The sequence below is a fragment of the Leptonychotes weddellii genome, chromosome 14 (assembly GCF_054177405.1).
Source record: "Leptonychotes weddellii isolate Sample4059 chromosome 14, ASM5417740v2, whole genome shotgun sequence".
NCBI lineage: Eukaryota > Metazoa > Chordata > Mammalia > Carnivora > Phocidae > Leptonychotes > Leptonychotes weddellii.
The window spans coordinates 46,347,461-46,359,393 of record NC_138382.1 but is presented as its reverse complement, the minus strand read 5'-3'; the positions used below and the strand labels follow the sequence as shown (position 1 = coordinate 46,359,393).

Below are 11,933 nucleotides of genomic sequence, written 5' to 3'. Positions count from 1 at the left end.
TTTTTTTTCCCTCTGACACCTGTGGGGGGTGGGAGGGGTGGGATGCATTCCTTGGGTTGGATGTGCCAAACGGTTTCCAATGCCAGTGTAACCATCAGTAGAGTTCCCTTATCTCCTGTCTGTGCCTGCTTGTCAGTTCACAGGCACCATGGAATAGGAGCAGTGTTCAGAAAACCATGCATTTGTCTTGGTATCATAATCCCAAACTCTCTTCAAGATTTGGGGGAAAATGAACATGGGCAGCTACCACCGATGGTTAAGTGTGAAAAGTCAGTTCTTTGTAGAAGGTGCGGTTGAATTATCATAATTTGGAAAGAATTTGTCACAGTGTGTGATCTGCCCAGAGGGACTCTCCAAAACACCACAAAATCCTCCAGGAAATCTTCATCTTTTTGAAACTCCAGTGTGCATTTCCAGGAGTCTGGCTGACCTGCTGAGCACAGTGTTCTAGTTTGTTTTTCAGTTACTGGTGGTGGCAGGAACACCAGAGGGGCATCTACTTTTTGAGAAAGAGATGGGAACTCATTGGTGAAAGGGAGATGGGCATAGAGAGCATCAGGCTGCCCAGGCATGTTGGTGAGTAGTGTGGACAGGGAGGTCTTTGGGACAAAAGGAATTCCCATGCTGGGTTTGCCATGAAAAATAGAAACTGGTCCCTTCAAGATGAGATTTTTTCCCCACTTGTGCTGGGGCCTAGGTAATATGGTCTGCTGGGCATAGAGGCACTAAATAAACTGTACTACAGCTCCGTTTGTGCCAGCCCCCAGCCTTGGCAGGGAGGCCATGGGGTAGGTGGCTTTAGTTTCACTTTGCTTGAGGAATCTACAACTCAGCGTGGTCCTGACACAGATTAAGGTGGGGGTGGGGGATTGGATAGTCAGAAGACAGAGCTCTTCTCTCACACCCAGGTGCCTCCTCCTGTATCCACACATAACATCTCCCTTAACCTGGTTCCGGAGCCTTGAATTTCAGTCAAGGTGTGTTAGCAGGCAAGTTGAGAATGACCAAGCCTGGCTGAGGTGAAGGCAGTAACTCACATGGCTGGGACATGTTTTGTTATTCTTTCTTTAGTCCCCTTCATAAAAGTAGCTGAGATACCATCTGCGCTGCAGGGTTACATGAAGTAATGAGGGTAGAGCACTTGGTAGAAGGTCACTAAATAACTATGATGATTATGGCAAAGAGTTGTTTTCAAAGGAAACCTAATGGTGGACTTGATTCAGTCTATTCATAGAGATTCTTGTTTGTTTGATGACATAAGGAACTATACAACAATGAACAGTCTTAAGAAAAGATTAATTTTGGTAGATGCCAAATATACCCTACGACCAAATAACACGTCCTTGACAAAACAAGTTATTTTGAATGCAGAAGAATATCAAGAAAAATAACAGTCCCTCTTCTAAAGATGAGAGCTTGCAGCAGTAGTTTCTACATTAATTAATAAACTATTAAATTTTTAAGTGGGACAATAATCTGGTAAGTGAAGATTTTAGGTGAATTCACTTCACAAGTGTTTGGAGCTATAGTCCACTTCAAGATTAAACTCCCTGTCATTTGGCCAGGTGCAGATGAACTCATTTGTTATGCCTGTATGAAATGTGAACATTTTGTATGATTATGGACACTTGTCATTATTATAGTATCCACCCTCTGGGTTCTTTCTTATGGGAAGGTTTTCTTTCTGTTCTATCCTCATAAAACCTGTGAGACTTTAAACCAATGTGACTAATAGCAAAGATGGTCAGCAGAGCATCTTCTTCTGTGGCTCATTGCTTTGTGGATGGGGCTATTCTATACACATGAAATAATTGTATTTTGCACATTATCTGCTCCTTATTTAAAACCTGAAGAGGCGTTGTCCAAAAGAAAAGTGAAGACCTTTAAAGATGAACAATGCTGGTAGGCTCTTGGCTCACAGTCATGTTTGTGGGCTAGCCTAATAGGACTTTGTATTATAGTTAAAAGTGTTTCTGAATTGCTTTTTAGTTTCTCATCACTGTATTCATATGGCTTCTCTTTCTTGAGAGAGAAAAACCTAATTTTTGTCCTTTTAACAGAATTACCTAATTGCACAGTCATTTTCAACCATACAAAAGCCAACATTAAAAATGAGCCACCGGGAATAATTATGACTCAGAAGAGGTAAATGATCTGATATGTAGTTCCTGTGCTTGAGGGATTTAATTTGACATCAACAGAAAAAAAGTCTTATCATTTAATCCACAATGTATTTAACTATAGACATTCTATTACTAATTCATTTAATGTTTTTCTGATTCATGTGGTGCTTAACAAAGGGATTACTCTAGCTCTTACATCTCAATTCATTGTTGTATGATTCTTTAATCTTAATTTTCATTGATTAGTGAGATAAATACAATAATTATAGTAAGATTTTAGTATGGGCATATCAAAATTGGACATCTCCAGTAGTTAAAAAAAATAAGTAAGGACATATGGGAATTGAACAATGTGATAAGTTAACTTTGTGTGTGTGTGCGCATACACCCATGTATGCACATGCACTCTTTTTTTTTTTTTAAAGATTTTCTTTATTTACTTGCCAGAGAGATGGAGAGCACAAGCAGGGGGAGTGGCAGGCAGAGGGAGAGGGAGAAGCAGGCTCCCCGCTGAGCAGGGGGCCCGATGTGGGGCTCGATCCCAGGACCCTGTGATCATGACCTGAGCCGAAGGTAGCCTCTTAATGGACTGAGCCACCCAGGCGCCCCTGCACATGCACTCTTGAATATAGGAGAAAGAACTTATTTCCTTTGAATAGAGAAGAAACACTTTATTCTCCATATATTCATGGAACATTTCAAATAGTTGATCCCATATTTGACCACAAAGAAAATTTTGGTATGTCTTTGTATTGTTTTACTTTTTGCAATAATCATATATTACTTTCATAATGCAAACAACAGCAAAATAAATAAAAAAATTAAAAAATGTGTTTGCTCTATTTCTGATGTCTACAATAATGTTTGGGACATATTAGGGACCTAATAAATACTGGCTACATAAATAAACAAATGGATTTTAACATTTGTTGAGTACCTACTATGTGCCAGACAGAGAACGGGGGGTATTGCCCTATAGCTGTGTGGTTTAAAGCCATTTGAGTTAAATGGATTTTGGTATATCACAGAACAAACCATGTGCCCTCAAACATAAGTAACAGATAACAAGTCTGCAGTCATTCCTTTAGCCCATGACCTGGGTTATACTTGTTCTCCAACTGCACTGTAAGGGCTTCTGCTGAATTGGTTTATTTAATACTTTTGATGTACAGGTATACATTTCCCATACTTCAGGTGATAATTTAAAGAGTGAGGGAGGAGTGATAAGGGCATATGGAGTAGGGAAAGCTTTCTGACATTGAACATGCTGACTGCACTGGGTAACTGATGTCCTTTCCAGCTTTACCAAGAATAATTCTGCTATCTCTAAGCACACTGGCTCTTTAGTTTGTTTACTTACGATTATTTTTTACTTGTTATCTGGAAATAGGTTCTTTTTCATTTAAAAATATTTCTTTCCGGGATACCTGGGTGGCTTAGTCGGTTAAGCATCTGCCTTCGGCTCAAGTCATGATCCTGGGGTCTTGGGATTGAGCCCCTCATCGGGCTCCCTGCTCTGTGGGGAGCCTGCTTCTCCCTCTGCCTGCCGCTCCCCCTGCTTGTGCTGTCTCGCGCTCTCTCTCTTTCTCTGACAAATAAATAAAATCTTTAAAAAAATACATTTCTTTCCTCTTTTCAAAATGTTGGCTTAGTTGATGGAGTTGAGTTTTTGCTGTAATTGCTGACTTAGTTAATTGTTAATTGCTGGAATACTAGTCACTATTGTGTGTATTCATTTTCTTAGACATTTTCTTTTTTTCTTAGACATTTACAATCAAGGGAAAGGAAGAGCTTATAATTGGATTATTCACTTGTTTCTTATTAGGCATTTGTGTACAGTTTGGAAATGTTTGCTGCCCATAGGCAAAATTAGCATCAATATTACAGGTATTACATTTTTCCACCCTAATAATGTGTTATGAATCTCCTTTTTAAAAAAGATTTTATTTATTTATTTATTTGAGAAAGAGAGCAAGCGTGTGCGTGCATGAGTGCACAAGCAAGTGGTGGGGGAAGGAGCACAGGGGGAGGGAAAAGGAGGGGGAAAGAATCTCAAGCAGACTCCATGCTGAGCGCGGAGCCGGATGCTAGGCTTGACCTCAGGACTCTGAGATCGTGACTTGAGCTGAAACCAAGAGTCAGATGCTTAACCGACTGAGTCATCCAGTTGTCCCTGTGTTGTGCATCTTAATTAATGGTAAACAGAATAATAGGGCATGTATGTGTTTTTTTCTCCTTTTTTTTTTTTTTTTTTTAAACTCAGTTATTGAGAGCTTAGTATGTGCTGGGCACTGAACAAAGCTCTTTAATCCAAAGAAATTAAAATTTCTTTTAATCTTCACAACAATCTAATGAACAGGTGTGCTGAAGAAACCAAAGCTAAATGAAGATAAATAATAAAACTAGTAACAGAAATTCTTCCTGGATCAAAGTCCATGCTCTTTAGCACTCTGTTAAACTTTTCCTGTCTTTTGCATGGTCATATTCTGAAACTTGCATTCTTCTAGAACATCTTCATTTTAGAATATTCAAGTAAAACTCAAGTATCCTGATCCCTGACTCCAGCCTCCAGCTTTTCCATAGCTTCATTTCCACTATATCTGTTTTTCACCATTGTCTAGATTTTCAATTTCTTGGTCCTTCCACTTCCTCCCAGTTTAGTAGCCCCATCTTAAGCTTGCTTTCTTCTCCATGAACCTCATGTTTGCTCATCTAAAATATTCTCCCACAAATACCCCTTTTACTTCTATTCTATACTAAACTCACTGTACTATATCCCAACCCTGGATTGATGCCTCAGTTTGCTTTCTTTGCTCTTATCTTCACATTAACTCATCAGGGGCACCTGGGTGGCTTAGTCAGTTAAGCTCTGACTCTTGATTTCTGCTCAGATCATGATCTCAGAGTCATGAGATCAAGCCCCATGTTGGGCTCCATGCTTAGCACGGAGTTTGCTTGTCCCTCTCCCTCTGCTTCTCACATTGCTTGTGCATGCGCGTGCCTTCTCTCAAATAAATAAAATCTTAAAAATAAAAAGATTAGCTAATCAAGGCTAGGGGGAAAAAATCAGTAGACCTTATAATAAACCTTGCAGATGGGTACCATACACATTTATGGCTTAAACTCTTGCCGGGCTCTCCTTTCATTCTGTGGCATTGCTGTTTTCAGGTTCCTTCTGTTTTGTCTTCAACAGTAGTGTCATGTCAATACCACTGTCCTTAAGTTCTCACTTCCCTTACTCTTAGCTAGGTTTTCTCCTGCTTCATCAAACAAATTGAGGCTGTGAAGCATTATTTTGCTCGACTTTCCATCCCCTCACTGCCACTTATCTATATACATACCATTCTTGACTTTCTTCCATAGGATAAAGGGAACTCCTTCCTGTTCAAGTCCAACTCCTCACCTTGACCTCAAGTCCAAGACGGAAGCATCTGTGTTCTGGGCAGGAGGATGGAGGAAAAGATGAAGAAGGGGATTAAGGACTCACATACACTCTCTGAAGAAGTTTCCTGGAATCTCCTCCATGACGCTTCTTTTTGTATTATCATGGCCAGAATTCAGCCACAAGCCACAGGTGACCAAGCTTTAAGGGAGGCTGTGAAGTATAACCTTTATTTATTTTGGGCAAATCCATGCCCAACTAAAATTTTTATTAGTACAGAAGCAGCACAGAATGAAAATTAGAGATACTGAACAGTCTCTGTGGTCTCTGCCAGTGTTCTTTTGCACATGAAAAAAATTGAGTTGCCTTTCTCTTATTTTTACTTATATTGCAAATATTTTACAAATTTAGACCTTTTAACCTTTTAATTTTGTTTATGCTATCTCTCATGATACAGAGGTTTAAAATTATTATGTAGCCGAAACATGCATTCCTTTTTTAAAAAAACTCATTGTTTCTGGATTTCATATTTTGCTTAAGTAGGCCTTCCTTATCCATATGTTCTCATATTTTCTTTTGGTACTTTTATACTTTGGTTTTTTTTACTTTAGGTCTTCATTATATCTGGTATTTAAATTTTGATTGAGTGTGACATAGGGATCTATCTTTATTTTTTCAATTTTTATTCTATTAACTCCAACTCATTTTAAACTAGCCTTCATTCTCATTCACTTGAAGCACCACATTTATGGTGAACTAAATTTTACTACGTACACAAGTCTGTTATGGGCTCCCTATTCCAGTTCTATTGAACTATCACTAAACTCACACTTTAATTTTCATTACCATAGCTTTACAGAATTTCTTTTTGTAACTCTTTTTCTTCTTTTTTTCCTCCCCACTCCTCCTTCTTTCTCTTCTCTACTTCCATTTAACCTAGCCAAGGTTGTTGAACGCTCCTGTGAAGACAAGACAAATGGACACAGGCTTCCGTCTGTTTTCTTCACTGTAGAATCTTCATCCTTTTCATACTCAGCACCCTCCCATTTCTTTGCTGCCCAGTGTCACCCCTTCCAGATCTTCCATTTTGTGGGATGCTGGCATTGGAAGGATTGCTGCTTTTGGTTGACTTTTCTTTATGCTTCATCCTTTTAGTCCTTTGGATCTTGTGTGTGTATAAAATCTATTTCTTTTTATCACTATATTTTAAAATTTTCCCTAAGTTCTCTGAAGATGTAAAAACAATTGTTGACCTCAGTGTATGTGGATTCACCTCTTTATTTCCTTTTATTTATCTTCTTTGACTGCCTGACTGGTTTCTTCAGGAAGGATGAAGCTGTTCTCTGAGTCAGCGAGTTTCCAAAACTCAGAATCAGGTAGCACATGAATGTGACGTGGTGCTCATGGTGTCATATGGCCTTGGAAACTGTTTGCTACCTAAAGTTCTGGCTGAACTTGTCCTGGATGCAGATAATGAGGAAGTGCTGGAGTGTGGTTCAGCAGGTTGAGAAGTAGGCACACCACTCCCTAGGGCTCTATGGGCTACTTTGCTGCTACCCACTTTGACTTTCTCTATGGTCATGGCCTGTCTGATCAGTGTTCTGATCAGAAGTAGGCACACCACTCCCAGGCTCTTTGGGCTACTTTGCTGCTACCCACTTTGACTTTCTCTATGGTCATGGCCTGTCTGATCAGTGTTCTTTAACATTTTATTGGCTGTCACTTTTCCAGATGAACTTCCTATTCAACTTGTCAGAGTCTAATAAAAAAATCTCAGGATTTTGACTTGATTGCATTTAATTTATCAGCTAATGGGAGGGATATTAACCTTTTTGACCATGTTGGATAATCAGAACAGATTCCAATGACAGGAGCTGGGATTCTAGTGGATTTTATGAGCGTGTGTATGTGTGTGTACATGCGTGTGTGTATGGAATGGTGGTGGTGGGAGATAAACATGGAGGGCTTTCCTTTACAGTGTCATTTCAGTGTGATTTTAGGGGTAAAGTAAATTTACTTGTTTGTCAGCCATCTTGAATAGAAGCTCTGATAACTTTTATGAGACAAAACAATCTATATTTAAAAAGGAATCAAGGCCAAATAAGCCAATACAGTTTGGTTTACATTAAAATGTTAATGAATGCACATAAAGTCATTGAATACACACTGAAAGATTGCCATGGTAACAGTCATTTTCATGAAATGATTTTAGATACTGGATTCTTGAATGATGGCATGCCTTGTTATTTGCTTTAAGGCATCTTTATTGTTCTCTCTCTCTCTTTCTTTCTCTGTCTCTCCTTTCCTTGGAGGATAGAAAATGGGAAAGGGACCTGTACCTGATACAATTCTTTGATTGAAAGCAACAGAAATAAATTTTTACTCATTGAAGCAAAAAATATATTTATTGGTAGGATGAAAGGATGGTTCACAGAGTTGAAGGAAATGTGAATAGGGGGTTTTGGGGGGTGGGGGTTCAGGAATATAGAGCAACTCTGAGAACCTGGGAAGCAGTAATCATGAGATAGCATCTTCAGGAAGAATGAGTGAACTCTTACCATTTTCAGTTTTGTGTCCCTATGTTCAAGGTTTAAATTCTAGGAATTTTCTGATCTGCCTGGTTTGAAAGAAAAATTCTGTGTACACACACAAACACAGTTTTTTAATTTTCTTATAGAGAGGATTGTTGTAGAGAGATTCTTACAGATTATAAATCGTGACCTCTTTCAGATTATAAATCACAAGCCATAGGTAATAGATTAGGGATGGCCGTACAAGGAATGCCAGTTTCAAAAGGAGAAAAAAATTACGCTTGAACAGTTTCATTTCTCTGTGCAGTTTTTTTTTAAAAAAGCTTGTCTTTCTCTGGGATTTTCTTTTACCCTCCATGTACCTATGTTTTCCTACTGTCATATCTTGCTTTTCTTCATTTTTTAATTTTTATCAGTGAATTTCATTCATGAGTATGTTCTGCTTTATTATTTTCTCTTCCAAGTCCACTGTGGCACCTCCCCTACCCCTTCCTCCCTCCCAGAAATGTGACACATTTCTAGATCCTACTTTCCCCCTTCCTTCTATTTCCTTAGTGTCCTGTATTTATGACTAGATAAGTATGAAAACAGAAATGTTACTGTATAATTATTTTTTATAAGATTTTAAAGTAATCTCTACACCCAGTATGGGGCTTGAACCCACAACCCCAAGGTCAAGAGTCTCATGCTCTACTGGTTGAGCTGGCCAAGCACTATGAAATGTTACTGTATTATTGGTTAATACTGAGTTCATGTTACCTTTGAAAGATTGCATTATTGTTCCCATTTCTCCAACCCTCCCTGGGTGTCAAACCTTTGTCAGGTGACTTTGTGGTTCCTCTTGCTAGAGATGAAGTATATTTTTCTGTCCCACTGATGTTGGGATGCGCCGTGTGATTTGCTTTGGCCAATGAGATGTTAGTAAACATGATGACAACAAAGGCTTCAAATATGCTGACATGTTTTGGCTTGCCCTCCTGTGCTTCTGCATTGCCATAAACATATCCTGGTTCTTCTCTAGTCCCAGAAGAATGATGACATGTGGAGCAGAGCTGTCCCAACCAATCCACACACCCACAGTATAAGGCTGAGCTAGCTGTCCCAGCAGACCTGCAGATTTATGAACATGAGAATAAATAATTCTTGTTGCATGCTCCTTGGTTTTGTGGTAATCATCAGCAGCATTTTTGTGGTAGACTTAACTGATACATTACTTTTCCAGTGAATATATTTTCATTTAAATGGGAGTACTCTGGAGTTCATGCCTTCATCCATGTGCATGATTATAGAGATTCATGCATGGTAGGGTGAAAATGCTAGGCAGAAGGTATCTTGTGGGATCCCCTTAGTGTGTGTACACCAGGAGGCAAAACCCTACTAAATGCATATTGGTTTCATACACTTAATGATCACTGTTTTTGTTAGAAAAGTGAAATAGATTCTGAAAAGCCTTTATAACACAGTATAGGTATCCAGAATTCTTTCCTAGCTAAGTACATTTTCATCGTAATTCTAGTATAGGTTAGAGAGTGACTCTGGTTATTATAAGCTTCCCAGGGCTTTGATGGGCTCTTGAAACTGTTTAATATGGTATCTAAAAAAATATGGTATCCAGCAGATTTCTAGGCAGAAGTTTTCCAAGGAGAAAGTTATCAACACTTTCCTGGAAGTTGCTCTGTCTAAGAGATTGACTCTAAGGTCAAAACTCTAGGTTTTTAAATTTTTTAATTTTTTTGTCTATAAAACAAATCAGTGTTTATTTGATTAACTCATATTAAATAGGAGTCCTCTTATTTGTATTGATGATAGCAGGGTCCTCACCAACTTGGTTCCTGTCCTTTCTCCTTATCCCAGGTTGATTAAATTTTTTAATAAGCAAGAAAGTAGTTTCCATTTCTTCTGCTGTTGAGAAAATGGGGTTTATCTTTATAGTGGCAAGCACTGCTCTCACTAATATAGAGTAACATAGTCCTACCCCAGGAAGGCAGCCTATGGAAACAGTTCACCTCCACTGGGGTGTGTGGGTGTGTGTGTGAAGTCTGATTACCACTAAAACATGGACAAATGGACCATTTTGGCATAGTCCCTATTGTCCAGATGACTAGGATCCTGAAACAAGCCCCGTTCTCCAAGTTTGAGTATCACAGAGTCACTGGTTTGGGCTTAAGTGGGGTCTCAGTGGGCCTGGATGGACTTCAGTTGTACAGCTCTTGAGCTTTCCTGGAAACTGATTGAAATCTTCCTTTATGTCTTACAGCATAGTTTTGTAATTTTCTCTCAATGTATATCCTCCACATTTCTTAAGTTTATTCATAGTGATGATTCTTCATATGTAAAGAGATCCTTTTGCTGTTGGAGTGGGATTTAAATTTTTCATCACATTTTTGACTTTTTGCTAATATATAGGAAAGTTAGTAATTTGGGTAATTTATTTCATAACTAGCCCCTTAATGAATATTCTGATGAGTTCTGATTAGTTGATATCCTGAAGTTTTTAGATAGACTTTCATGTGATAATTCTTTCTCCTTGCTGATAGTTATACTTGTTTCTTTTTATTGCCTTCTCACTATCCCCATTTGCCAGAATATTCAAGGAACTGTTAAATAATAGCTGTAATATTGTCTTGATCTTGATCTCTCTTGATCCTAAAACTTATATCTGTATTTATAAGGGCCTTAATTTCTTATTCTCTGATTTTCTATTCAGGCGTGTGTGTATGTATTAAAGATTTTTTAAAAAGATTTTATTTATTTGACAGAGAGAGAGGGTACAAGCACTGGGAGCAGCAGGCAGAGGGAGAAGCAGGCTCCCTGCTGAGCTTCCTGTGGGGCTCCATCCCAGGACCCTGAGATCATGACCTCAGCTGAAGGCGGATGCTTAACCAACTGAGCCACCCGGGTGCCCCTATTTTAAAGATTTTTATATTTAAGTAATTTATATACCCAGTGTGGAGCTTGAACCCACAACCCCAAGATAAAGAGTCGCAAGCTCCACTGACTGAGCCAGACAGGTACTTCAGGCAGATGTATATTTTGTTAAATGAAGGAAATTGTTCCCTAAGTTTAATGCTCTGTAATGGATTATTAGAGCATGGAAATTATCTGTACCATGAAAATGTGTTATTTTCAAATTATGTCAACTGGGGTATGGAAGAAAATCACATAAATCCTTCTTTAGAAAGAAAACATTATAAGAACAGAAATATGTATTTTTACTTTAAGAACAGAAGTCAACTTATCAGTAAAATACTTGTTAGCTAAATTTTGAATGTTCAAGAAAAGTCTCCAAGACAAATGCATTTGCTTTGGTTGAACTAACTGTTCTGCAGCTTCTGACACCCAAGGAGAAGATAAGAATTTTCCTAGTACTAAAAAATCTCTTCCTTTCCTGTAGCACACAATAAACCCTTTGTTAATTTACTGTCTCTAACACTTATGAAATATTGTTTAAACAAATTATATTATTTTAATAGTGGTTTTTATTAAGAACATTAATGAATGGCTCAAACATTGTTTGTTGTTGTAAATGATCACAGTAAACTTCTAAGACCTTCCTTAAAGACTGATCTTAATCAACATTTATATAAAAACACACACCTGATTTCTTCTTAGTAAATAAGAAAAGATAAAAATTCTTGACAGTTTTGCCCCCTGAAACTTAAACACAATGCAATAAGCAATGGGGTGAGATAGTTACATGGTCATGGATAACCCCAAATTGCAACGGAAACCAAACTCACTAAGGCAATGTACAAAGTGGACTTAATAAACTTATTTAGCACATACTATGTCAAGAAGTAAGCAAGAACTATATGCAGTGGATGAATAACTGAACTCTACCTCTGAATCTAATGATACACTATATGTTAATTAACTCAATTTAAATATAATAAAATT

The 11,933-nt window shown here is 38.1% G+C and overlaps 1 protein-coding gene across 2 annotated transcripts in view; it reads left to right on the top strand.

The window, feature by feature from the left end:
- Window positions 1-11,933, top strand: part of APTX (aprataxin) — a 47,585-nt gene that overhangs the window by 31,079 nt on the left and 4,573 nt on the right. The window contains exon 9 of one of the 2 annotated variants that reach the window (XM_031038737.2): window positions 5,487-11,918. The exons of the other annotated variant lie outside the window; for it this stretch is intronic. The gene's annotated coding sequence lies outside the window, so the exon portion shown is untranslated. Of the gene's footprint in view, window positions 1-5,486; window positions 11,919-11,933 lie in introns of those variants that run through there. 2 annotated transcript variants of the gene reach the window in all.